At 46.1% G+C, this 27,394-nt stretch overlaps 1 protein-coding gene across 2 annotated transcripts in view; it reads right to left on the bottom strand.

Moving 5' to 3' along the window:
* CD82 (CD82 molecule) overlaps positions 1-23,308 on the bottom strand; it is a 67,233-nt gene extending 43,925 nt beyond the window's left edge. The window contains exons 1-2 of one of the 2 annotated variants that reach the window (XM_035115951.3): positions 23,180-23,308; positions 9,689-9,840 (exon numbers count right to left, since the gene is read on the bottom strand). The gene's annotated coding sequence lies outside the window, so the exon portion shown is untranslated. The remainder of the gene's footprint in view (positions 1-9,688; positions 9,841-23,179) is intronic. The other variant, XM_035115941.3, reaches the window with a different exon arrangement.
* Between the last annotated feature and the right edge of the window lie 4,086 nt (positions 23,309-27,394).

Here is a 27,394-nt window from a genome sequence, read left to right as displayed (position 1 = left end):
TAGGTGTTTTCTAAATGTCAGGTAGTTGTTTATCTCCTTGACCTCCGATGGGAGGGCGTTCCACAGGGCGGGCGCCACTACCGAGAAGGCCCTCTGCCTGGTTCCCTGTAGCTTTGCTTCTCGCAGTGAGGGAACCGCCAGAAGGCCCTCGGCGCTGGATCTCAGTGTCTGGGCTGAACAATGGGGGCGGAGACGCTTCTTCAGGTATATAGGACCGAGGCCATTTAGGGCTTTAAAGGTCAGCACCAACACTTTGAATTGTGCTCGGAAACGTACTGGGAGCCAATGTAGGTCTCTTAGGAACGGTGTTATGTGGTCTCGGCGGCCGCTCCCAGTCACCAGTCTAGCTGCCGCATTCTGGATTAATTGCAGTTTCCGGGTCACCTTCAAAGGTAGCCCCATGTAGAGCGCATTGCAGTAGTCCAAGCGGGAGATAACTAGAGCACGCACCACTCCGGTGAGACAGTCTGCAGGCAGGTAGGGTCTCAGCCTGCGTACCAGATGGAGTACGGATAGACAGCCGCCCTGGACACAGAATTAACCTGTGCCTCCATGGACAGTTGTGAGTCCAAAATGACTCCCAGGCTGTGCACCTGGTCCTTCAAGGGCACAGTTATCCCATTCAGGACCAGGGAGTCCCCCACTCCCTGTCCCTCAAAAACAGTGCTTCTGTCTTGTCAGGATTCAACCTCAATCTGTTAGAGGATCTTTATTCTCCTTCCTGAACTACAATTCCCAGAGTTCCCTAAGAAGATGGGTTGACCACAGTTCTGGGCACCACAGTTCAAGAAGGATACTGACAAGCTGGAACGTGTCCAGAAGAGGGCAACGAAAATGGTCAAAGGCCTGGAAACGATGCCTTATGAGGAATGGCTTAGGGAGCTGGGTATGTTTAGCCTGGAGAAGAGGTTAAGGGGTGATATGATAGCCATGTTCAAATATATAAAAGGATGTCATATAGAGGAGGGAGAAAGATTGTTTTCTGCTGCTCCAGAGAAGCGGACACGGAGCAATGGATTCAAACTACAAGAAAGAAGATTCCACCTAAACATCAGGAAGAACTTCCTGACAGTAAGAGCTGTTCGGCAGTGGAATTTGCTACCAAGGAGTGTGGTGGAGTCTCCTTCTTTGGAGGTCTTTAAGCAGAGGCTTGACAGGCATATGTCAATAATGCTTTGATGGTGTTTCCTGATTGGCAGGGGGTTGGACTGGATGCCCTTTGTGGTCTCTTCCAACTCTATGATTCTGTGATTCTATGATTGCTAAGTCACCCTGGGAATTGGAGCTGTGGGAGGATAGGTGCCTCCTAACAACTCTGAGCACCCTTAAACTACATTTTCAAGAATTATTTGGGGGGGAACCATGACTGAAGTGGTATCACAGTGCTTAAAATGTATAGTCTGAATGCGGCCTTTCTGTGTTCTCATACTGCTTCTCTCTGCTCATTCTCATCATTCTGGCAAAGAAAGGCAACAAACTGCCAATTTGTGGGGAGGCAATATCACTCTACAGCTCATCTATCCCTATGGTGTACTGGATTATAACAAGGTGGTGCCAGCTTCACAATATTAAAATGGGCCATGTGAAAGAGAGGCAGACACAGCGGAATTCTCCAGACTAGTGTAAAGGGAATATATACAATCGAGGAGAAGAGAGCAGGCTAGATTAAAAAGTGGGGGAAGATTTTGATATATGGCAGTTTGACTGATGCTAGTCACTTTTCCTAGAGGCAGATTTGCAAGCCCAGTGGAACAAATAAACCATAATAATCTAGAAATGCAAGCTCCTGCTTTCTTCTCTACAGAAAATGTCTTCAGACCACAACACAAGCCGCAAAGTTATCTATGCTATATTCTCTAGGAGATTTGATTCACCTCTATTAAATATTGTAGGCATTTTCATTGTTAAAATGCTTTGAGATGCCTTTATGAGAAGGGATTCCTAAAATAAACCAATGGACAACACGGTATAAAAGCCAAATCAGAGCAGCCTTTCCTGGATTTGCTCCTGGCTTCTCCAGTTATTCCTTCTTTAAAACTAAAAAAAGGGAACATCTGGCATCCTTAACTGTACACAATGTGCTTCTCCTGCCAATTCAGTGTTCAAGGCTCCAGAGCGTCTCCACATGACACAAATTGTACTGTAAAGTTTAAATATGCACATTAAATGCCAGCCCTGTTGGTTGCTCAATGTGGTTATAGTATTTGTACATACACCGGCGTCCTGTCACTGAAATAGACAAACCGCACAAACCTCTAGAGGTGTTACTGCAGAAGACAGGGGTTTAAGTCCAACCAAGGACAGAGGTAAAGGAGACTTTCTATCCTGCACAGCCTAGGTAATTCAGTCCAGATAATTCAGCAAGTTAACCCCATGGCTTGAGTGGTCATGAGACCAATGCAGGACTGTTAATTTAAGGTAAAAAAAAAGAGAGGTAAAGGACCCCTGGACGGTTAAGTCCAGTCAAAGGTGACCATGGGGTTGCGGCACTCATCTGGCTTTCAGGCCGAGGGAGCCGGTGTTTGTCCACAGACAGCTTTCCAGATCATGTGGCCAGCATGACTAAACCGCTTCTGGCATAACGGAACACCTTGACGGAAACCAGAGTGCACGGAAACACTGTTTTCCTTCCCGCTGCAGCGGTACCTATTTATCTTCTTGCACTGGCATGCTTTCGAACTGCTAGGTTGGCAGGAGCTGGGACAGAGCAACAGGAGCTCACCCTGCTGTGTGGATTCAAACCACCCACCTTCTGATTGGCAAGCCCAAAAGACTCAGTGGTTTAGATCACAGCGCCAGCCGCGTCCCTTGTTAGTTTAAAACATCTGCTTAAGGCGTAGATGTGGCCAGAGTATTCGACTTTTGGAAATAACTAGTTTGTTCTATCCATTGCTTCTTGCCTCTGTCCAAATACCCTCTGCTGCTCTCCATCCTAACCTCAACCCATTTTTCCAGTTTCTTACTGCCATACATGGAATAATCCAACTTCTGGCCTAAAGTCTTCATATTTGGAAAACATGTGTAAATTATGCCTTACCATAGTTATTCTGAAGACATAAAATGTTCTCTTGGCTGAAAGCTATACAAATTCTGACTATATAGCAAGTTTCAATTCTTTTAATCAAAATGAGGACATGGCACGTAAAATTGTTTAGGAAGTTTTCTTCAAGCAGAGACTGTTTCAAGGTAAAAGACTTTGCAGGTTCGTACTATGCCTGGGATTAAGGGCAGAAACTGTGCACATTTCCCAGGAAGGTAGCTGATTCTAATGGAATTAAGTAGAGCAACGTGAGGACATTAGTCATTTACAGACCTGCCAAGCCTCACACTGAGGCCTGCCACTTACTATTTGCATCACTCCACCCTCCCTACCCACTCCATTCTCCACGCTGTGATCAAACAGCCATGAGAAAGCTAATTCATCACTTTGACCAGAAGAGTCCGTGCAGAAGGAGTTCTGGCAAGGCTGTTACAAGCCACGTTAGGGGCAGGGGGAGAACACACACATGGGATACGTTCCACAGGAATTTGGCAGCTGAAGAACAGGGAGAGAGAACTGGATTCGTTTCGGGGGGGGGGGAGAAAACACAAGAGGAGATTCCAAAGTCTCCACACTTTCACATTTGGCAGTCTGTTTCAGCAACTGATAAGTCTGGAAATAGGTTAAGCAGAAACAAAGGCAGGCTGGGTGGCCTCTTTCAGTTGCTGAGTTGTCTTTACATTCCAAGCTCACATCGTGGAGAAGATGTATGCGAACTTAGAACACCATGGGGAACACACAAAATCCATGGAACTTCAGGTAGTAGCTGGCCTTTATGAGAAACTTGAAGATGCAAGCCACTATTCAAGGGCTCGCTCAAAACCTTTACATCCTCTGCCCCATGTACCTTGAACTGGTCCCTGGCTTGGTCAACAAGAGAGCTCTCTGGGGATCAGGATTTCTCAGCTCCTTTTGCAGTTCATCTCAAAATAAGCAAAAATGAGTAAGAGGTCAAAGCCTCTGTTGGAGAAAGCAAGAGCCTAATTGCACTGAAGTTCAAGAGTCCAGACTCTGCTGTCTTCTGCTCCACCATTTATAGTCAAGTGGCATAGAGATGCCTTCAGTATTATCCCTTATTTGGAGCTCCAAACTATGGAATAGGAGGAGCACTTGAGTCCTACAAGGGAAGAGCTGCCATCCTGAAGATGGCAAAGGGAAAGCATGGAATGCCTGGAGACTTCCTGAAGAAATAGAAAAGGAGAGTTTCCATCCTCTAGCTCAGACTTTCTCATCCTTGCGTCCCTGTATTTGGTTGGACTACAACTCCCATCATCCCTAGTGATGATGGGAGTTGTAGTTCAAGAACATCTGGAGACCAAAGGCTGAGAGAGGCGGATCTAGCTCAAGTTGCAGAAGGAAAGGGCAGGTCACAGTTACTGCCATAGGAAATGGATTGTGCTTAGGAAAACAAAAAATGCATTGATGATACCAATTTGAAAGTGTCTGGAGAAAAGAGCACAAGGAAACACTGAAACTGTGCTCTGTGGCAGGGCAGTGGGAAGCAGAGAAGGGTCTTCAATGCAGTCTTTGACTATGTAGTCGGCCGGAATGGATAAGGTTATGTTTTTATTTATTTAAACAATTTATATAATGCTTAATTAAGATGCATCTCAAAGTGGTTTACAAGGATATGCACTCTCTAGGAAACAAAAACATACAGGGTTTTTATTCCAAATTTATTCCAAATCAGATTAACCACCCTAACTCTGTAAAAAAACCAAAACGGGATCTTTACACAATAACGTTTAATCTCTATGAACATAAAAGGATGGCCATCATGCATTGTAAGGCAACAGAGTCACATCTTAAGTGATCCTCAGCTACAAAACAGGAATTTCAAGCATATGTGGCTTGCTTATTACCTGCTTGACAGGTCCTGCACCACCATTCCTTAAACACATAATAAGAACCTAACAGCCCTGCTGAATCAAGCCAAATACCCAAGGGTCCAGCATCCTGTTCTCACAATGGCCAACTAGATTCCTATGTTTATTCTGCAAGCAGAATCTCAGTGCAACAGCACTCTTCCCACTTGTGATTGCCAGTAACCGGCGATCGAAAGCAGAGTGGCTCTTCTTCATTTGTAGTCACTGACATCCTTATCCTCCATGAATCTATCTGGTCTTCTTTAAAGCCATCCAAGTTGGTGGCCTTCACTACCACTTGTATAACCAAAACCAATCATTTAACTAAGTACTCTGTGAAAAACTTAGTTTTGTCTGTTCTGAACCTTCCAATATTCAGCTTTATTGGACAGACCCAAGTTCTGGTATTACAAGGGGGGGGGGACTTTCCCCTGACCGCATCTTATGGGCCTTTTCCCTAATGCAAAAAGCACCATATGTGGTAACCTTTCTCATAGGGAACTTGCTCCTACCCCATGATCATTCTGGTTCCCCCATGTTGACCACTTTCCAGCTCTACAATAACCTTTTGGAGGCAGTGCAACAAGTACTGTACACAGGATTCCTAGTGTGGCCTCACCAGAGGTTCGAATAATGATCCAAAGGGGATGAGCAAGGTTAATATTGCACCTGAATTAATCACTGGGATTTCTGTATCAAAGGGAGTGCCTAAATCTATGCAGTTGTGTTAACTACACAACTTTAGAAACCTCTATCTTTAGAAACTCTTGCAATCTGCACTAAGAGATTTCCCCTTTTTGTTGAAGCAAGAAACATATATCCACAGGAAGCACGGGGCGGCCCAAAGATTGTCAGAAGCCCCTTTCCCCAAATTTACACAACATTTGCCAGAGACTTCAGAATCTGCTGTGCATAAATTACTATCAAGAGACTGCAATCAAGTGTGGAATTAAAGTACGTAAGATTGTTTGACACAGAGGGTGCAATCAAATTCTGCCCCTACATTGATAGAAGGGCTTTTGACATAGCAGAAGCATCCACTAATAGGAGCCAAGGGGATGCAATTTTTGCCAATTTCCCCTCATCACAGCAGACCCTGAATCAGCTCCACAAAGTTGGGGGATTCGTTTAACAAGCCATGACAACCTTCCACTTCCAACTAGTGGGGCACCTCTGCTGGATCAATGGTCTGCCTGTGAATGCAAGGGCACTAATTGGATCACACCTGGAAGGTTTCTGCAAAAAGCTCCAGAAAGATGTACGGTAGCTACTGCAAAAATATGTAACAAGCCTTGAAGGAGCATGAAAGGCTATTTATTTGGAAATGCTTTCTCCAGTCCACCCTCAGGTTTTGCCATTAGGGTGGCAGTACAATAAAGCCATTCTGCAAAATGGCTGGGTATCAGCACGCAAACTGAAAATTACTGACTATGCATCCTGCCCTTCCTGCAGTACAATTAAACACAAAATAAAAACACCTTTTAAAACAATGGAAAACCATATTTTAAAGCATTGAGAACATCAAAAAACATTTCGCTAGCTACAGGGGTGGAGAACGTGAAGCCCAGGACCCGATAGAATCGTAGAGTTGGAAGGGAGAATCGTAGAGTCCAACCCGCTGCAATGCAGGAATATTTTGCCCAACATGGGGCTCAAACCCACAACTGAGATTATGACTCTCATGCTGCAGTGACTGAACCTGGATGTGGCCCTTCCAGGGTTCCATGTCTGATCCTTTGGACTATTCTCATGCCATATTCATCTCTCCCCAAACATAGCTCTCGTGGGCTCTGCATCCTTGATTTGTCCCAGTGTAGCTCTGATATTAAGCTGCCTAGCTGTGAGATTCCCCAGGAGCCTTATATAAAGGGAAAGCATATTAAGTGTAGCAAGTAATCCAATTTACCTTGTGATAAGACAGACCTACAAGCAATATTTCAGGCAGAAAGCAGCCAGAGTCAAACTCCTGAACACCACATTCAATGTTTGCACTGCCTTGTCACCTTTTGGCTTTGACCCAAAGTTAAAAATACAACTCCCGCTGTCCCTAGTGTCAGCAGAGACAGGGCCAAAGCTGTTGCTCCACAAGGCTTGAGTGATGCATTCACCTTTGCCAATGTTTGCTCTAGGACACAAACCTTAATGGCTTACCTAGGGGACAACTTTCTTGTAAACACTACTGAAAAGACACATTAAAAGGGCAGTTAACTACCCCCTGCATTAGCACATGAACAGAAAGTCACTGCAGAAAACTCAACAGGCTTGCCCTTGTTAATTTTCATGAACATTTGGTTTCCTAACGTGTATTAAGACTTAAAACAAAGGAAACAAGATGGGGAGATTAAAAAAAAATCGAAACAAGGAGTGTAGCTGGAAAGGAGGTTAAAATGAGTCTTCACGAGTCTTCCTTTCCTTTGAGCATTTTGTGAGCATTGAGACCTGATCTCATAAAGGACCACAAACATGAACACTTTGGGTTCAATATTGGCAGGCACAATCTGCACTAACACTGCTAAAATCTGCCGCAGCACAGAGTTTGCCTTCCCTTTCTCCTGATTTCTCCATTTGTTGTTTAGTCATTTAGTCGTGTCCGACTCTTCGTGACCCCATGGACCAGAGCACGCCAGACACTCCTGTCTTCCACTGCCTCCCGCAGTTTGGTCAAACTCATGTTCGTAGCTTCAAGAACACTGTCCAACCATCTCATCCTCTGCCATCCCCTTCTCCTTGTGCCCTCAATCTTTCCCAACATCAGGGTCTTTTCCAGGGAGTCTTCTCTTCTCATGAGGTGGCCAAAGTATTGGAGCCTCAGCTTCAGGATCTGTCCTTCCAGAGAGCACTCGGGGCTGATCTCCTTCACAATGGATAGGTTTGATCTTCTTGTAGTCCATGGGACTCTCAAGAGTCTCCTCCAGCACCATAATTCGAAAGCATCAATTCTTCGGCGATCAGCCTTCTTTATGGTCCTGCTCTCACTTCCATACATCACTACTGGGGAAACCATAGCATCATTTTAAGAGCTAAAGGGGATGGAAAGGAGACTGTAGCTAAGCTCACATATTTGAGATTTAAAGTTCTTCCATTTCTAGAGATTTTCCCCCCCTTCAATCCTCTTTCACACTAGTTTCTCTGACTTCCCCCCTCCAGGAATTACCGTTTTGCCATGTGAATAGCTGGAACCCTTTGACTCCCCTGCCCTCCCCGTCATGCAATAATTAACAGCCACCTCAACTCCAGGCTGCATCCTGCACTATTGTTATGAAGGCAGAAGCTGCTTTTGTGATCCCCAAATGGCAGAGGCTTGCATTCAGAAGGCTGGATCTGCCTGGACAGGGTCTTGGCATTTCCTAGCTGCTGCTCCTTTGTTCTTCACCCACTCTGCAAATGTCATGGCCTCACACCACAATTGTTCTCAGCAACTCCCATTCTTCTCTGCTTCTCAGATTCCCAGAGTTTCCATTCAAGGCCTGTTTCTCAGGGTCTTAATGGCAATAGCAGAACCAGGAAAGAAGAAGGGTGCGGAGCTGCAAAACACCACAGCTTGCATCTTAAGTGGGGTGGGGGGTGGATGGGGGTGGGCACTCATTCTGCAGCCTGCCGTTGAGTTCTGCGCCAGCACCGCTTCCAGGAACAGCGCTAGAAATGACAGGCGAAAAATGCAACCCAAGATACCAGCCAAGAGGAACATTATTATTACCCCAAAAAAAGACATTTATTTTATTCAATGCCGGAAGATAAAGGGAAGGCTTTCTAGCAGGATTTGAATGAGACCATTAACAGAAGGGAAATCTCAAAAGCAAGATTGTTGCCATTTGCAAAGATCCTACCCCTCCCTCTTGCACATCCTAGGATACTGTATTAGCCAGAAGGACGGGCTGGGTTGTTTGAATAGTGCAGTGCTACTTCCTAAAAGCTCAGGCTGTAAACTTTAGGGCAAATATACTCCCTTCCCCCTTTTACTGAAAGCTGTTATTGTCATTGTCTGAAAGAGGAAGAGAGGTTACTTGCCAAGGATTAAGTTGTCCTTCTAGACATCATGGAATCCTTTTTACTTATCCCTATCTAGGACAGTGCCTCAGTACAGTAAGGAAAAGGAAAAACCCCTTGGACTGAGGTAAGTGGAAAGGGGGTATGAATAGATGGAATTTTGCGCATCCATGGAAGAAGCATATTCTTCAAGACTTCCTTGCTTGTTCAGCTAACCATAAATGCACCTGAACGCCTGTAGTCTTCCAGCTACGGTATCTCTAGAGCCTGTGAATGATCCCTTCGACCTAACTAATTATAAATCTGGCAGGCAATTCTCTGGGTGTGGGTAAAATGATGAGCCCAGCCCTTAACTTTCCATTGTAGTTGTGCACTGAATATCTTCTTCAGAGCTTGTTGACGTTATTATACCCTGCCCTCTGGCAAAAAGGTAATTCTACCCTAACCCCTGTTGAACTAGATCTAAAGTTTGTTGTGAGCCTCTCATTGAGGTTGGAGGACGTATTGGCATTTAACTCCAAAGCTTTACAGTATATGCCTTGCCAGAAGCTTCTGAGTTGGGTCGAAGGAGCCAGCTCTCCTTTTCTGGATGTTGAATCAGACCTGATTAACAGCTAGCAACATGCTCCAAGCCAATTTTTAACACCCATGTTTTCTTACACAAAGCACTGCCTACTCTGTTGTGCTGATGATCAAAATTGAAAATGGAAGCTAGGCTGAAATAGCACATGCATATATATTGCACATATATTGCACTTATATTGCACAAAGAACGTTTGCAAACAGGAAAACTCACTTTCAGGTTTGCGACATTCGGGAGCCAAAAACGTTCGAGTAGCAAGGCGTTCGTCAACCAAGGTACAACTCTACTTCGTAGTTAAGAGTTCCATCCATCAGACAGTGTGGCAGAGGACCAACAGCGTGGCAGGAATAGCATCACCCAGGGTGCTGTGGTCAGGTGTCAAGGATTAATGAGAGCAATTGTTGCAGGCAACACATCTATAGCCCAATCCTATTTACTTACTAACGACATTTACTGCCTTTCTGCCAGGGCATTCTGGACAGTATACTATTTAAGCTCAAGCCAAAACAAGTAAGCACACAAGGCAAAATAGAACACGCTCCAAGTGAGTGCTGGTCTCCTCAGAAGCAGGCTGCACAAGCTCCCTGGCCTTTGGCTTCCCCTCCAAGTACAAAAAGGAACGTGTGATACTTAACTGCAGCTATGAGCAAACTGAAGTTTCTAACTGTTCAAAGACAGAGGAAAGAAATAATTTGGCCATAGAGTGACCGGCGCACACCTTTACTATCATGGTAACTGGCCAGTAGAAACAGTATCATGGTGGGCGCTTTGTCTCACTGTGGGTGGCTAACCTGCAGCACTCCAGATGTAAGAGGCCAACTCCCATCCACACTGGCCACTGGCCATGCTGTCTGGGGCTGAAGGGAGCTTTGGGATGCAACCCTGATCATACTACATGCAGCTGAACCTAACCCTTTTCAGCCAGCATGTTCAGTTCAGTCAAGCAAAGTGGTCTGAGTGAAGACTGGGACAAGAACATGTGATTTGGGCAGGCTTGCATTAGGGGATGTAGGTATGAAACAGGGCCTATTAAAGACAGCAAGCTACTAGCTAGCCGGATATAACAGTTTTATAACATTCCAAGTGTTGACTTTAACGCAGGCAAAGGTTACCTTGAACGGCAGTAAGAGCATTGTGCAACACGTTTGTTGTTAAAGCAGCATGTTGTAATACCAATGAAACTGTATTCACAGCTGCACCAATTTTCACCCATGTTTCCAGAGTACGAAGGGGGCTTTGGGGAGCACAAAAAACACAAAAAAAACACTGCCTCCGTGGAGTTTTGTATTTTTAAACAGCTGAAGTTAATAAATGTCCCCTTTTAGCTTTCAGCTTTGGTAATGCTATACATCCAATCAGTTCTTCAGATTTTGCTATAGGATATCACCAGTGCAAATAAATTGCCCTTACTAGGAATTTGTAGGTGGGGAGAGAACACTTTGGTATTCGAGTCAATGCTCCTGCCTCCCGGCCCTTGCCATTGAGCAATGGGGGACACACCAAAACAAGACAGGAGATATAAACTCAATTGCAGACTCAATTGCAGTGGTTCATTGCAAAGGCATACTCCCATCCATTGAACACTTTGCACCCCTTTGAAAAATGGAGGAGGGGAGGTTTTTCGGAGCTCAAACAAGTTTATAAAGATCTCTCAGCCAAGCCTTCCTCCCCTCAGTTCTAAATAACCAAGCTAGGCAAGCCAGAAGTTACTCTGATGGAGGTAAGGATAAAAGAGCCTCATGCTGGCTGCCACTGTTCCAACCCCAGACTCAATGCCCAGAGCACCAACACTGCTCTGCCTCACAACTGATGGCACTGTAAGGATGCCTGCACTTGAGACTTTGCCAGAAGACCTTTCCTCCATTCCAGAGGGGAGGAGTTGCGGGCGGGGCCAGCCTCCCGCGCTTGCAGGGGGCGTGTTCGGCCCCCTGCATCAGCCCCTCCTTGCCGCCATGCTAAGCCCCTCAACTGGCCAATAGGGCTCGCTGGGGTGTGTGGAATCCGGCTGCTTTTGAGCAGCGGTGGCAGCAGGAATTTTATCACTCTGCTTCCCGCTTTGGTTTCCTAACATTTTGGAAGTCAAACAGACTTCCAAAGCAGATTCCATTCGACTTCTGAAGTATGACTGTATATAGTGCATACAAATGAGTATTGCATTCTCCATAAAGTAATGTTTGACAACCAGACAATTTTCCTGATGACAGGTCTGGGGGCGGAGAGAGAAAAATGGCAGGAATATTCAGAGGCATGAGCCAGGCCTTCCCTTTCCTCATGCAGCCCTATATGTGTGGAAGGAAAGAAGCAAGAAAGGGAAGAGAGGGAGAGACAGAGGAAAAGGAAAGCTATATTATGATGGTGCCAAAACAGCAAAATATAGAATACTATACACACACCCACATGCACACTATACAATAATGCTGTATATTGAATGTATGGTATATATACAATACGTATAGCATTGTGTGTGTGTGTGTGTGTGTGTGTGTGTGTGTGTGTGTGTACCAAAATGGGCTTCCCGGAAATTATCCATTCCATTTTTAGGGAGCAAAATTGGGGAGGGAGAGGCATATCTTCTATCTAAATAGTCTCTGGGGTGCGGTGTGTGTGTATAATTCTCCAACAGATTTGGGGTGGCAGGGGGGAAAAGACAAATTCTCAGAAATTCTTGCAAACCATTTAGCTTAATTTAAATATTGAATTGGGATGCGGGTGGCATTGTGGGTTAAACCACAGAGCCTAGGTCTTGCCGATCAGAAGGTCGGTGGTTCAAATCCCCGCGACAGGGTGAGTTCCCGTTGCTCAGTCATGGGCGTAGGCAGGGGGGCAGGAGGGGGCAGCTGCCCCCCAAAAGCAAAAAATTAATGTATTTTACAGACCATAACCAGCACTTTTCCCCTCCAAAAACTGAAGTGGAAAGGGCTTTGCTTTAGCAAGAGCAGCTCAGTCTCCGCTTGCTTGGGGGGGGGGGACACAGCTGTAACAAAAACACATCAAATAAATAAAGCAAAGTGGCTACCAGTAGTTAAGCAGTTAAGACAATGGAGCAGATATCCCCAGGCAAGATTCAATAGCTGACCATTTCACCCTATTGTTCTTAAGTGGGAGTTGTTAATGAGCATTCAGGAGCATTAAGAGTTCTATTGGCGATTTAATGAGGGTGCAGACTCAGAGGATTCAATTTGACTAAGGTGGCTCTGCAAGGCTAAAAGGAAGTGAATAAGAAGGGGGGGCTGTAGCTTTGACAGACACAGTGATGTTTATAAAAAGCAGTGGTGTTCCAGTCTGCCCCTCCTCCTGCATCTGTATACTGTAAATCAGGGGTGGCCACCTCCCAAGAGACTCTGATCTACTCACAGAGTTTAAAACTGGGGGTGATCTACCCCCTTTTGGGGGGGTTCAGGTCAAAGCTGTTGAGTTTTTTTAAGGAAGGGAAGCCCTGTTTTTTTGGGTTTAGGTCAAACTTGTTGAGCTTCTTTTAGGAGGGAGGGAGGCCCATTTTTGTTTAGGGCTTCAGGTCATAGTTCAACTTTTTTTAGGGAGGAGGAAAATTTTGGGTGAGCTTTTTTTAGGGATGCCAGTGACCTACCAGTGATCTACCACAGACATCCAGTGATCTACTGGTAGATCACAATCTACCTGTTGGACGTGCCTGCTGTAAATCAAGCAGAGAGAAAGCTGCTTACAAGGCTCCTGTTCATGCAGAGTTCCAGCATCACAACGTCACCCAGAGGCACCCACAAATATGAGTTATCCCTCTCTCTATTTCTTCCTTCCTTCCCTCCCTCTTCCATCCTTAATAAAATAGGGGGGCAGATAAGCCCCACATAGAAAGCCCATCAACATGAGGGGATGACTCTTTCAAATACGGTATTTACCAGTAATTGGGGGGGGGGAGGCACCTAGGCCTCTAGGAGTTGGCTGCTATGCCTAGGAGTAGGACAATTCAAGAAAGCAGAATGATGCATATGCTATGGTAATATATCAATAGAATCATAGAATTGTAGTCGGAAGGGGCCACAAGGGTCATCTAGTCCAATCCCCTGCAATGCAGGATTTTTTTCCTAAGGTGGGGCTTGAACCATGGTTGAAATATTATGCTGATATGCAGCAACGCCTCGGAGCCGTTGTTGCTGTGGCCGTGCCTTGCCTCGCCCTCGCCCGCCCTGCCACCCCCTCTCACCTGCCTGACCCTCCCCTCCTCTCCAGCCAAGCAGGGTAGCCGCCAACGCTGCCAGCCCCAGAAGCACAAGGTGGCCACTGCCGCCGCCGCCACGATGTCATCAGGCCCGCTAGCCCTGTAGCCCCGCCCACATTCCCACTTCGTGGCCCCTCCCCTCCCGTGCCTTGGCCCCGCCCCTGAACGACCATGGCTTGCCCCCCCCCTAGTTTTGATCCTGGCTACGCCCCTGTGCTCAGTACCAGCTCTTGTAAACCTAGCAGTTCAAAAGTACGTCAAAGTGCAAGTAGATACAATAGGTACCGCTACAGCGGGAAAGTAAACGGCATTTCTGTGTGCTGCTCTGGTTCGCCAGAAGCGGCTTTGTCATGCTGGCCACATGACCTGGAAGCTGTATGCCGGCTCCCTCGGGCCAATAACGTGAGATGAGCGCCGCAACCCCAGAGACAGTCACGACTGGACCCAATATTTACCTTTAGATATTGAATAAAAATACATTGTCAATTCATGCTGGTGAATGCTAAAGGGCTAAAGCAAAGAACAGAAGGCATAGGGGACATTGCATTCTTCAGCAGTTTGAAAGGAGCCCCAAAGAAAACCCAGAAGTGGTAAAAAAGAAGAAGCAAAAAACTCATTTTTGGCCACATGCTAAATAGTGCAGGAGGAAAATCTCTCCCTCCCTGTTTCTGCCCCGCTGCTCACTCTCAGAGAGTTCCCGTCTGCTAATGATCTACACAACTTAGTCTAGGCAGAATGAGGTTTCCTGTGCTGGCCAATTCTTTTTCCAGCATTTTCTCTTTTCCAGCTTTCTCCCATCCCCATCTTCTGCACCCCACTCCTCTATTTTGGAGGGGAGGGGTGCAAAATCTGGAATTTAATAATAAAAGTGGTAACCCTACCTTGAGACATCGGAGTCTCTCTGCTAAAATCAGCATTAGCAATATAGCTCACTGCAGTTCCTCACTGCTGCTGCTTTAACTCTCATTTGGAAAATATTTACAAGCTAGCCAAAGATCTGGGAGTTATTAGACAATTAGCGGAGGCTAAAATGGTTCCTTACTGTTCCCCTGCAGGGGAAGAGGGAAGTTTTGCACAGCCAACTGTCTTTCACACATGCATCTTTTAATTATTGCCATCTGAAGCTCCCCTTCCTGCATGCGGCAAGTGCTGAAGCTTTCCATAACAGGACTTTAACACTATTTTGCCCACAGACCCAACTATCATAGTAGTAATTATGGACAAAGAAAACAACCCAAGATTCCTAAATGAGCACATGCAGATTATGCACAGGTGTTTCTCATCATCCATGGGCAAATCCTTCATCTGTTCATGCGTCTCTGGTGATCTATTGCTTTCTTCTTTTAAAAACGTATTCAGTACCGGTAGGTGCTTTAGGCTTAAGTTAGCATTGCTGAATTCTGAAGTAATCCAAGTTGCTTAGACAAGTTCTTAACACAGCTCTGAACACTTGAATTTCCATTTAAATTCTATAGCCATAAAAACTCAAAAATCTTGCAGGTGGGAAGTGGACAGACTTCTGAATTCACTTCACCTTCCCATGAGTGGTTGGGCTTAAGGCTAGAACAAGGAAGAGATGGGTATGGAAGGGTTTGGAGATGTTAAGTCTCAGAATACAGGCCCAGATAGCACACTCCCACGTAAACGTGAGTATTTCAGCCAGCATGGTAACCAAAACATCTGAAAGACACAACTCCCACCATCACTGACCAGTAGTCATGGTGGATGGTACTGATGAAAGTTAAGAGTCCAAAACACGTGGAGGACACCAGGCTGACTGGCAGGTTTAGGACCAGACAGGGCAAGTTCTTGTAAACAAATTGTGAGACCAGGACACTGTTCTTGCAGACTTCAACAGCTTTCCCCATTGCCTTGTAGGTGCATGTGAATGGGGCAGGCCATAGGAGCCAACTCCATGGGGCCAAGGTCACTTCGGCCCCAATAAAATATTTGAGGGGTCCAGGCCCCCTCAAAGCTAGTGGGCAATGCCATTCAAATGGTGTGTGTCATGTGATCAATTATATGGGGTGGGGCTTACCTGGCCACCCACCAATATTTTATTCAGATTGGCACCCCCGGGTCATGCTATATCTTATCTCCTTCCTTGCTCCTTTGTATGTATGTATGTATGTATGTATGTATGTATGTATGTATGTCAATTCTGGCTCTGCAAAAGCTGGATGATAATTCCACAACTTCAACCATTTGCAGTTTACATGGTATTTCAAATAAGGGTTGTGTTTTCTTGAAGCATATTATAGGAATGGCTACAGCCAACCACAAGACTGCTAAGCTGTTTTACACAATGTTGATAGGAGACTACAAGCAGGCATGAAACCAGGCATAGGCAAAACTACCTGACATTTAGAAAACATCTGAAGGCAGCCCTGTTTAGGGAAGTTTTTAATGTGTGACATTTTAATATATTTTAATCTTTGTTGGAAGCCGCCCAGAGTGACTGGAGAAACCCAGCCGGATGGGTGGGGTACAAATAATAAATTATTATTATTATTATCTGGAGGGCCAGAGTTTGCCTATGCCTGCATCAAACAGTCATACATGCAAGTGGTCCTCAGTTTACTCCCCAACAGCTCCTGTTGAAAACAGGCCAGGAAGCAACTGATAGGAATGACACCAGCCTGAAGAACTACTGCAAGCCAAGGCTTTAAACTCAATGGGAAAGGGCTGTAGCTCAGTGGCAGAGCACACGCCATGTGCACAGAAGGAGCTGGGATTGGCATTTCCAGGTAGGGTTGGAAATGCCCCCTTTCTGAAAACTTAGAGAGCCACTGCTAGTCCATGTAGACAGTACTAGGGCTGATTGAAGTTGTAGTCCAACAACATCTGGAATGTTGGGAAAGGCTGGCTTAAAGTATGATTTATTACTATTGAAATAAGACAGGATCCAAATTAATTCTTTGTGTGTGAGCAAGAAGACTGGTCCCTGCTCCAAGCTGGTCACAATTTACCTTTAAACAGGTGGTATGCAAAGAAAAGGGCATGGTCTAAGAAATAATTTTAGTATGGGATGGGTAAAGATATAGAGGGCCTTTGCATCTCTAGGGATAAAGCCCACGGGATTAAGCTAAAGCTTCTTCCAGATCTACACAACAAGCACCTTGCTCAAAATAAAATGCCCCCACCCCATGTCAATCCAACAGTCCTTATTTAAGCCAGAGAACTGCATACACAGGAAATGTTTATAGATTTTATTAGGTACGGCCTTGGCTGGCCTTCAGAGGGCTCAGCACACAATAGTCAGGGGAACAGCCAAAGTCAGCTTGAGCTCTGACCCTAAAGGGGCTGAGATGATCTCTCACTTCATTCCCAGGATAGTTTTTCCATGTAGTGGAAGTTAGACCTTTACCATCCTTGAAACACAGGAATGGGAGAGGCAAAGAACACACACAGTTTGAGGAAACATTTAACTATTCTTCTGTGGAATGCTGCGAATGCAATGCAGGCAAACCTTCCCCAACTTGATGTCCTCTAGATGCTTTGAACTTCAATCAGTCCAAGCTAGCATGGACAATGGAAAAAATTGGTGGAACTTTTAGTACAACATCAAGGGCGCCAGGCTGGGGAAAGATGCATGGGTAGTTTTTCCCCAAAGAAAAGGTCCAGTTGGGCATCATAATGTAATATTACACTGCACAACTGTCCTGTGGTTCTTCACTTGTCACCTCCAACAGTACAAATTTTACCCCAGCTGGTAAAAGATGAGAGAATTCTCATTCTATTTAAAGCAACACCTACTGGAAGAGAATGAACATTAAGCAGAACCTCTCAGTCAAGGCACTTCACCGTTTCTTTTCCAGGATCCCTTGACTGGAGGAAGGGACAGGGCAGGCTAAAGAGGGTAAAGATGATACTGTATAAGAAGGCCCATGAATCCTTCAGCAATACATAGGGAGGAATTGGGGCCACAGCCTTGCTCACTCTTGGAATCAGAATGCCAATCACTGTGCCGAATTGACCAAGGATGCCAGGGGTTCAGCTGGGACTTCGAAGCTTTGTAAAGACCTAATACCATACTTGGTAGCAGTTAGACCTATCTCAAATCTACCAAGGACTTGCTCACACAATTTCTCATACAGGTAATCTAGCTCACCATTGTTCGTAAGCAATGTTGTGAGATCTCAAACCCTTTTGAGGTATGCAGACCCCCTCTCCTCCCCCCCTAGATTTACTTACACCCAAAAGGCATAAAGGTAAAGTACACAGTTGTTGTTTAGTCGTTTAGTCGTGTCCGACTCTTCGTGGACCAGAGCACGCCATGCACTCCTGTCTTCCACTGCCTCCCGCAGTTTGGTCAAACTCATGTTCATAGCTTCGAGAACACTTGTCCAACCATCTCATCCTCTGTCGTCCCCTTCTCCTAGTGCCCTCAATCTTTCCCAACATCAGGGTCTTTTCCAGGGAGTCTTCTCTTCTCATGAGGTGGCCAAAGTATTGGAGCCTCAGCTTCAGGATCTGTCCTTCCAGTGAGCACTCAGGGCTGATTTCCTTCAGAATGGATAGGTTTGATTTTCTTGCAGTCCATGGGACTTATTCAAAGTACACAGTAAGGTAAAGGGACCCCTGACCATTAGGTCCAGTCGTGACCGACTCTAGGGTTGCGGCCCTCATCTCGCATTATTGGCTGAGGGAGCCGGCGTACAGCTTCCAGGTCATATGGCCAGCATAACAAAGCCGCTTCTGGCAAACCAGAGCAGCACACGGAAACGCCATTTACCTTCGCACTGTACTGGTACCTATTTATCTACTTGCACTTTGACATGCTTTCAAACTGCTAGGTTGGCAGGAGCTGGGACTGAGCAACGGGAGCTCACCCCGTTGCGGGGATTCGAACCGCTGACCGTCTGATTGACAAGCCCTAGGCTCTGTGGTTTAACCCATAGCGCTACCCGCGTCCCTTGAAAGTATACAGTAGACAGTACACAGAAAGTACACAGTAGATGAATATAAAAACTTTCCAGAATCTCTCAGCTATGTTAATGTGAGCTCTTGAAGTTATGCAGTTTATTATTCCCTCCCTTCTCTGGCCAAGTGTACATCGCAGACAAATCTGTGCCTGCATATAGTGCCAGGCTGCTGCAATGAGGGGGAAGCAGAACTGGAGAGAACTCGTTTTCCATTTGATAGCATACAGCACTGCAGAAGTGCTAAGGATCTCTTTACTCAAAAACAGATGGGCTTAAACAAACTGCAGATTAAGTCACTTGGGATCTCTTGCATTTGGACACTGGATCAGTTTGAGGCTACATTTAATATCAGTAAAGACACTGCAGCGTTATTTTTCACTTTTGTGCTATTTGTTATTTTAAAAATGCAGCAGCTTTGGAGTTCAAAATGCTGCAGAGTGCAGCTCCAATTCCTCCATTTAGGAGTACTATATTCTGCTGTAACAGAATGAAGCAATTTATGCACTGTGTATGTGTGTCCAGTTTAGGTACACTGTATTCAGTGCAGATGTCTGGAGCTCCTCCTCAGTAAGATTACTGCAAAGACTATAACTTTTATTTGACACATGCATTGTAGGAAACACATTTCCATTTATTTCAGTGCAAACTGAAAATATTGACACTAGTATGCATGCACAGGAGTCTAGAATGTTTCCAAAATAACTGGGTATCTCAATAGGAATGCTTGAGTAAAGGAGGAGTGCTTATTCATCTAGTACCCGTCTTGCTAATGCAGAGTCCTGCATGCCATCAAAAACCAGGAGCCCATGTAGGCCATCTGAAACAGCAGGTTCACCAGGCAGCATCTAGTACTGTAACAGTTTCTGTGGTCTGGAAGTCTTGCATGTGCTTTTATAGTACAGTTCTGCCTTGCGTGATGTACATGCAGCAGTTACTTTCCTTGGAAGCATCCAGCACTGGCCAGTGCCCAAGTCTGTCCATAAAACAGCGCAGCCAGCCATTTGTTCCTGAAGTTTCCACTTCAGCTTTATGCTTCCGTGGCACGCTGGACCTCTCAGCCAAGAGGCACTCAAGACTACAAGAGCAACCATATGAGAGGCAGAGAAGATTCATCATCATCCAGTTCCAGCCACCACTACATTCATAGGAGATAATTCAGTCCCTGATACCAGAGCGTAGGAAGTAAAAAAAACATATGGAGATTTGAATACAGCCACAAATGAAAGGCATGGGTTCACTGGAAGAGACAGATAAAACTTGGTATGTATAAGGGCTGGGGAAATAATAATAAATAAATAAAACACACGATCGGTATGTAACGAAGCAAGGAAGTAAGATGTTCAGTGGACTATGTTGAACTGTAGACTTCAAGGGACCTGAACTGAAGAAAAGGAGCCCTGCTGGATCAGGCCAAAGGCCCATCTAGTCCAGCATCCTTTGACCAGCCAGATGCCTTTAGGAAACTTAGTTTATATGGAGATGTTTCCTCTCATACAAGAGACAGACTTCCATGCCCAAGTATTCTCATCACATTTATGCCCCATCAAGACTGCTGTATGCCTCAAGCAGAGACCAGGATGGGATGAGGCATACTGAACTTCAGAAATTTCCTTGTGCAAGCAACCACCCTATATTATTAACCAGCATTCAGAAACATCGGTCTTCTTGACAGAAAAATCATTTGCCATCCCAAATCCATGTGAAGCACATATAGAACAGGGCCAGGGTCCAAGGAACATTTTCTGGTTGTCTCCCCGCTGCTATGTAGGCCAAATGTGACAGGTGGCAGGGTTGTGCACCTGTCAATCACCTGGCATCACTATGACATCAGGTAATGCTGCACTTTGAAGCCCCAATTGTTAGGACTTCCAAGGCTGTTTGAAAGCATTTTGCGGTTTGCAATGGGCTTTCAGACACCCACGCAGCCCCTGCTCCTGTTTCAACCTCTGGGATTTTTTAAAAAATTCCTTTTGGATGGACCAGCTGTCTGCAGGAGGAGTCCCATGCACTGTCTGTCCTTCCAAAGTGCAACCGCTTCCAAAATGAGCTGCTTTCTTTGGCAGGGTGTGCCAAGCTGGGTCCTTTGCAAGCTGCTCCTTTCGACTTCTGGTTTTGTAAGCTGAAAGGAGCCGCTTCAAGCAGCAGCACGGAGAGGGAGAAGCAGTCTCCATTCAAGGAAAACTGCTTCCTCCTCCTTGAGCAAGGCACACTCCTCCTGGCCATCAGCTGAAGGGGAAGCAAGATCATTCCTTGCCCCAACGAAGGAAAAATTGGGAGCCCATTTCAAGCTACCCATTGAAGCCCTGCTCTTACCAGACCCCCGACAGGGCAAGATTAGCCCATAGCCCAGAGATACCCCAGCCCTGCCCGATAATTTCCTCAGGTATGCCAGCACCACTGCACCCCAGTTCCCAAGCTACAGCACACATGGTACCATCTCAGAAGGAACTGGAAGGGTGATGTTTGCAAATCATGCTTGAAGAGCAGTATCCAACTGACAGGACAATTACTTTGGCCAGATCCATCCACAGCACAGTCACTTTGACATCCTCCACCGTAGAACACAAAAAATAAGTCAAAATCACATACTGGCAGCAGAGGGGCTTAGAAGCTGTCTCCTTCTCCAATAAAATGGCAACACAGCAGAGCTGACATGCCCAGAATACAGCTCTTGCTAAAGACTTGGCAGCACATTGGAATGCAACAGCTGCAGTCGACACCAGAAAGGCTTCTCAACAGTTCACCTCTACTCACAATACATGTTTCTGATTACACTCCGAGAAACCCCAAGTTCCTTGGGTGAGTCATGCCTGCACACACATCCCTCCAAACACAAATGGCACACACACGCACAAACCCAAGCTAAGCACAACTGCCACAAGAGCTCGCTCTCAAGGGAGCCTATAGATGACTGAGGTATCATTTTACAGATAACACAAACAGCGGGAAGGTAAACGGCATTTCCATGTGCTGCTCTGGTTCGCCAGAAGTGGCTTTGTCATGCTGGCCACATGACCTGGAAACTATACGCCGGCTCCCTCGGCCAATTATGCGAGATGAGCGCGCAACCCCAGAGTCGGTCACGACTGGACCTAATGGTCAGGCTGCATTTTAAAACAATTTTAAAATCTAAATTGTATTTTAATCTGCATTTTAATCAACTGTTTTTCTTTCTTTTACATTTTATTGTAATTTTATTAATGTCAGCCGCCCTGAGCCCAGATCTCACTGGGGAGGGCTGGGTATAAATAAAAATTTATTATTATATTATTATCAATGAATCCTCAAAGTGACTATTTTTGAGATCACTTCACTTCCCTTGCAAAAAAAAAAAAAAGGTCAAAAGTTTCCACGAAGCCAGCTGTCATCCCAGTCACACTCCATGCCCACAGCTAGTTCCTCCACTCTGCGGTCTAAGGATACCACCACTTCATGCTCCTGCCTGACACACAGCTGCGTCACTGCTGCTCCCATCTCACATTAAGCTGGGGTCTTTTCATTCATCTCAGGAGTCTGGCCATATATTGAACTTCTGCCTTCTAGCTAAAACACAACATTTTGGGGTAAGCAAGAGGTGCTTTCTAACAACAGCTGGACATGCCACCTTCTCGATCTTCTTGATCTAACAGGGCAACTTCAGCCAGAATGAGACTCCGGATCAAGAAAGGGGCTCTGCAGGACTGAAAAGAAACTCAGCCTGGCTTCATGTGGGCGGAGGACTCTGAACTTTGATTCTAGATAGGTGCTGGCTGCTCTGAAACCAGCTGGCTTTAGACAAAAAAAACCACAGCTTTGAGGTGGAAAGTCCCTTTCACTCTCAAGGGAAACATTTCCCAGCACTGCCTGGGAGAAAGGAGGAAGTCTTCACCTATCGAACTTCTACCTGCCGTTCAAAGGAGCAGGAACCCTGCCAGAAATCAGTAGCAAATCTACCCACAACCCAGAGCTTTCCCCTTCCACTGCTTTATGCCCCCAGCAAACCTACCACTGCCAACAGGAAATGGAACAGAAAAGATTAATCATTAGCGTAGAGTTAAAGGGGGTGGGGACTGGGGAGGCAAAGGAGACTTGAACAAAATGAAGCGATCGTATTAAACAGGCGGACGACTCCTGTTTAAATATTGCTTCTCAAAACTGGCTCTCCGCTGTGACGAAGTGGCCCCTCTTCCCGCCCCCCGTCCGAATCAATAGCGCCAACCTTATCCTCAGGTGCCCACACAAAGCGGATCAATCCTTAATAACAACTCGACGCGGGAAGGAACCCCGTCACGTGGGAACCCCAGAGGGACGATCAACCCGTGTCCAAAAACTATTATTTCGAGAGGACGGTGGCGGGGGGAGGGCAGAGAATAACACTGAGGAGAGAGATATCTCCAACAAGCAAAAGATCCGGAAGAGGGGTAAGGACGTTTCTTCGAATGGAGGGAAAGGAGCAACGACCCTCCCCCGCCTCGCTCCTTAATGTAGCGCGTTAGATACCCTCCGCAGAGCAGCCCCCCCCCGCACACACACGCACACCCCTCTCGCAGACTCCTGCAATCTGGTGGTAAAGAACCGCCAGACAAGGAACCGAATCCCGATTACCTGCAACGGGAGACGCACAACAAGCGACGCGCAGCGCCTTTCCAGCCTCGCGTGCCGCGGAAAATGCAAGGCGAAGTGGCTTCGGCGAGACTTGGCTTCTCTTCTCCGCCCCAGCTGCTTCCAGTCCTCCTGATCAGGAGGAGTCAGCGGCAGCAGCAGCAGCAACGGCCAACCCCCTGGGGCAGCCCAGAGACGCCTCGCACGCTTAACCCTCTGCTGGCCCGAGGGAAGCAGGCAGAAGCAGCAGCACCGCCCATCCTGCGAGGAGGGGAATTCTCCTTTCACCTGGTGCTTCTGCAACCTCCTGTGGCAGCAAGGCTGGGGAGTTGGGTGGTGGGCTGGCTGGATGAAGACTGAGAGCAGCATGCCAGCCGCAGTGGCTCAGGCTGCCCAATTGCCTTTGCACAGGGAAGGTTGCCAAGTGCACCTCTCCGGGAATGTGCTTCTGCAGCCTCGGTGAGAGCGAGGCTGGAGGGGCCTGCGCGGAGCCTTGAGAGCAAGGGTGGCACCGTGCCATGCCAACGGCAGAGGAGCCAGGCTCCCCGATTCTTGCCACAGGGTTGCCAAGTGCACCTTTCTGGGAAACTGCTGAATAGTCAAAGCTGAGCACAAGGAGGGTGAGAACAAAGGAGCGCACAAGAAGCACGCGGAAGGAAAGCCAGGATCGAGTATCGGGGTGTTCCTCAAGACACAGGGCGATTACCTGCAAGCTTGCTCGTCGCAGGAGGTGAAAAGCAAGCCAGCACAAAGAAGCCTCGGGGTAAGCACGAGATGCGGGAAGCTAGGAGAACTCCCCACACGAACGTGCAGGGAAGAAAATGAGTGGGCGAGGGACGGTGGAGACCAGCAGAGGCAGCAGTGGGAAAAGCCGAAATCACCCACATCTTCGCGTCAACGGAAAGGAAAATAACCGAGGAAAGCCGAGTGGCACCCAAGACACATAGGAAGGAACTACCCCCCCCCCCCAAAAAAAACCCAGTCCATCTGCAGCAGAATGTAGGGATGGGGGATCAGTAAATCAGAAAGAGACAGACAGAGAGAGAGAAACCCCCTCGGTCTCCAGAAGCACCCAACCCACAAAGAAACGGCGTCGTGTGAGAATTGGAGCGCATCAAACATCAGTACAGTACAAGGAGAAGTGCAAAGTCAGCGCCCGAGGTGGGTAACCAACAGCAAGCTTTTCGCAGAAACGAAAAGCAAAATTAAGCAAAATAAAGAGACAACAGCAGCAGTGGAACGTGTTCAAACAAACAAACCCATATTGGGGGTGATCTGCACATTTGGGATTGGCATGTGAGCAACCCCTGGGTGGAATCTGATCCTCACTGGGCTGTGAGAAAAAAGAAAGATCATTTATCACCTCACATTCAATGGCACGCCATCCACTCCCACAAAGTTCTTAAAATGAACACCCCCCCCCCCACACACACACTCCAAAATGAATCCAATTGTTGGTGTGTTCCCCACCACCCACCCCAACAAGGCTTGCGGACATTGCTGGGACACATACATACCCTCCAATATTTTATTATTTATACTCCACACATCTTACTGGGTTGCCCCAGCCACTCTGGGCAGCTTCCAACATATATAATAACCTAATAAAACATTGAAAATACTTCCCTATACAGGATTGCCTCCAGGTGGCTCTGGGGTTGGATAACTCCATACCCTCCAACATTTCTCCAATGAATATAGGGGCATCCTAAGGAAAGGTGGGACATTCCGGGATCAAATCAGAAACCGGGATGGCTTCTCTAAATCGGGGATTTCCCTGGAAAATAGGGACACGTGGAGGGTCTGCACCTACTGTGGTCCATAGAAGTCAATGATCACGTGGTGCAAAAAGCCTAATGTGCAAGTTCCCAGATTATAGTCACTGCACTTCTCCCCCTGCTGTGCAACTAGAGGCTAAGCCATGGTTTGGTTTAACATTATGTTTAAATCCTGGCTCTTCGTTTTGCTCCCAACAAACCACAAGCTGTAACCAAGGTTTCTTCTTGGTTTAATCCTGGTTGCCAATTACGTTTCCGGACCCAATTCAATAGTGCTGGTGTTGACCTATAAGGCCCACCTCCTCATAAAAGAACCAAACTGGGCCCTGTGATCAGCACCTGAGGCCCCTCATTGTGTCTCTACTCCCCGACAGGCTTGGAGAGGGACAATATGGGAACGGGCCTTTTATGTGGTGGCTCCCTGCTTGTGTAATGCTGTCCCCAGAGAGGCTTGCCTGCCACCATTGTTACATATCTTCTGGTGCCAGGCAAAAACATTCCTCGTTACCCAGGCCTTCGGCCATTAAATAATCTATGGGCTGTTAAATGTGATTATTTTATCATTATGCTGTCTATTATTGTGCTCTGTATTGCATTTATTAATATTATGCTCCATAAACTATGTTCTTAATGTTGTACCCTGCCCTGGGATCTTTGGATAAAGAGCAGTACAGGCAATACTCCACTTGCATGGGATCAGGACTGCTGACACGTGCACAGTTTGGGGTGCTGGAAGGGGCTAGTGGCAGAACAGAAGGGACCAAAAGGGACATAAGCACATCCTGCTGATCCGTGCAGTGGCTGGGAATGGAATCTCCCCTGCACACCCTCAAAATCTGCCCTAGAGGATGGGGGGGACACACAACTTGGAGCAGATTTGGGGTGCACCCAGGGAGAGAAAGGGAAAGCTCCCATTGCATGAACAGTACTCTGCTCATGCAGCACCGGATACAACCCATGTTCTCCAAGCTTCTTTCTCCCAAAGGATGGCTATGCAGTACCTGTGGGAATATTCTTACCGTAGTTCCCTCTAGGCATAGACAATTTGTGTGTTCCAGCTCTGAAGCTTGATGTGCAAAGCACATTCCTCAGATTGAGGGTAATTTGGCTTGGAAGAAATATGTTGGAATTGAATGTTCGTTTGTTGAAGAGCAAAACCTGTGTGCCTAAATGTTTCCGCACACCTGGCCATGGTAACCTCTTTTAACCAGTGCTATTTTTCTAGAAAAAGAGGTGCTGTAACTCACTATGAACTATGAACAATTTCTCTTTGAATGGCAATGGTGCCTGAGAGGTGCCAGAACTGAGTTCCAGCGAGTTCCAGCTCAAAAAAATGCCCTGAATATAACTGTCATTAATTGAGTGTTACAGCAGTGTAATGTACCAACAGAACAAAAAGCTGCAAGTGGTATTTAGGGAAGCTTTTAATGTTTAATAGATTATTGTATTTTAATATTGATGGTGTTTCCTGCTTGGCAGGGGCTTGGACTGGATGGCCCTTGTGGTCTCTTCCAACTCTATGATTCTATGATATTCTGCTGGAAGCCGCCCAGAGCGGCTGGGGAAACCCACATTTATACCCACATGGGCGGGGTATAAATAATAATAAACAATAATAATAATAATAATGATTAAATGCTGGGTTTGTAGGATTACAGTACTTAATTACTTTCTTCACTTCCTGTTGTGTTCACTCTAATAGTATGCCTACTACTAAACGGAGGGAAACTGCTAAAATGGGCTAGTTTTTCTGCTTTATCTGGGGACTCTTTGCTACCCTTCTTCTCATAAGAGCTAGGGAACTAACTCATTTACTCCAGAATTGTTCCGGTATTTTTAAGGTTGCGATCCTACGCATACTTATCGGGGGTACGCTCCATTGAAATCAGTGGAAATTAATTTGAATTAAAAAAAATACCATATGATCAGATTGCAAGATTACAATGCTTACCTGAGAGTTTAACTCCACTATAGAACTTGCCTTTGAGCAGATTTAATTAAGCCTTCCCCTCTGCTGGAGTAAAAATGATTTGGCTATTGCTGCCAAACAGACACTTGGTACAATCCAGCAATGCTTAAGTGTTTTTAAATCCCATGCAATATAAGATAAGTTAATGTGTGCATAACTTTCTCATTTGGTATAACTGGGGTTATTATTAGGACGTCAATTGCTTATTAAAATTTATAACAGGAATGCTAATAATATGTGTCTGGGATGTCTCATAAAAGAACAAGGAAACAGTTGAGTTAAACCAGTTGTTTGGGGATGATATAAAGCCAAACTTAATGTTTTTGCCAAATTCAAACGCAAATCTTTATTTTCCATCTTCCCTCCTTATTTGGCTGTAATACTTATATTCCATTTCCTGCTTTAAAGCCAATGCTAAGTGTTGCCTCTTGGTCTTCTCTCACTCCAGAAATGCTTAATGCTTGTGGTGTT

Source organism: Zootoca vivipara, chromosome 1 (genome assembly GCF_965207765.1).
Source record: "Zootoca vivipara chromosome 1, rZooViv2.hap1.1, whole genome shotgun sequence".
NCBI lineage: Eukaryota > Metazoa > Chordata > Lepidosauria > Squamata > Lacertidae > Zootoca > Zootoca vivipara.
The sequence above is the reverse complement of the archived record's forward strand: the minus strand, read 5'-3'. Positions and strand labels throughout refer to the sequence as shown.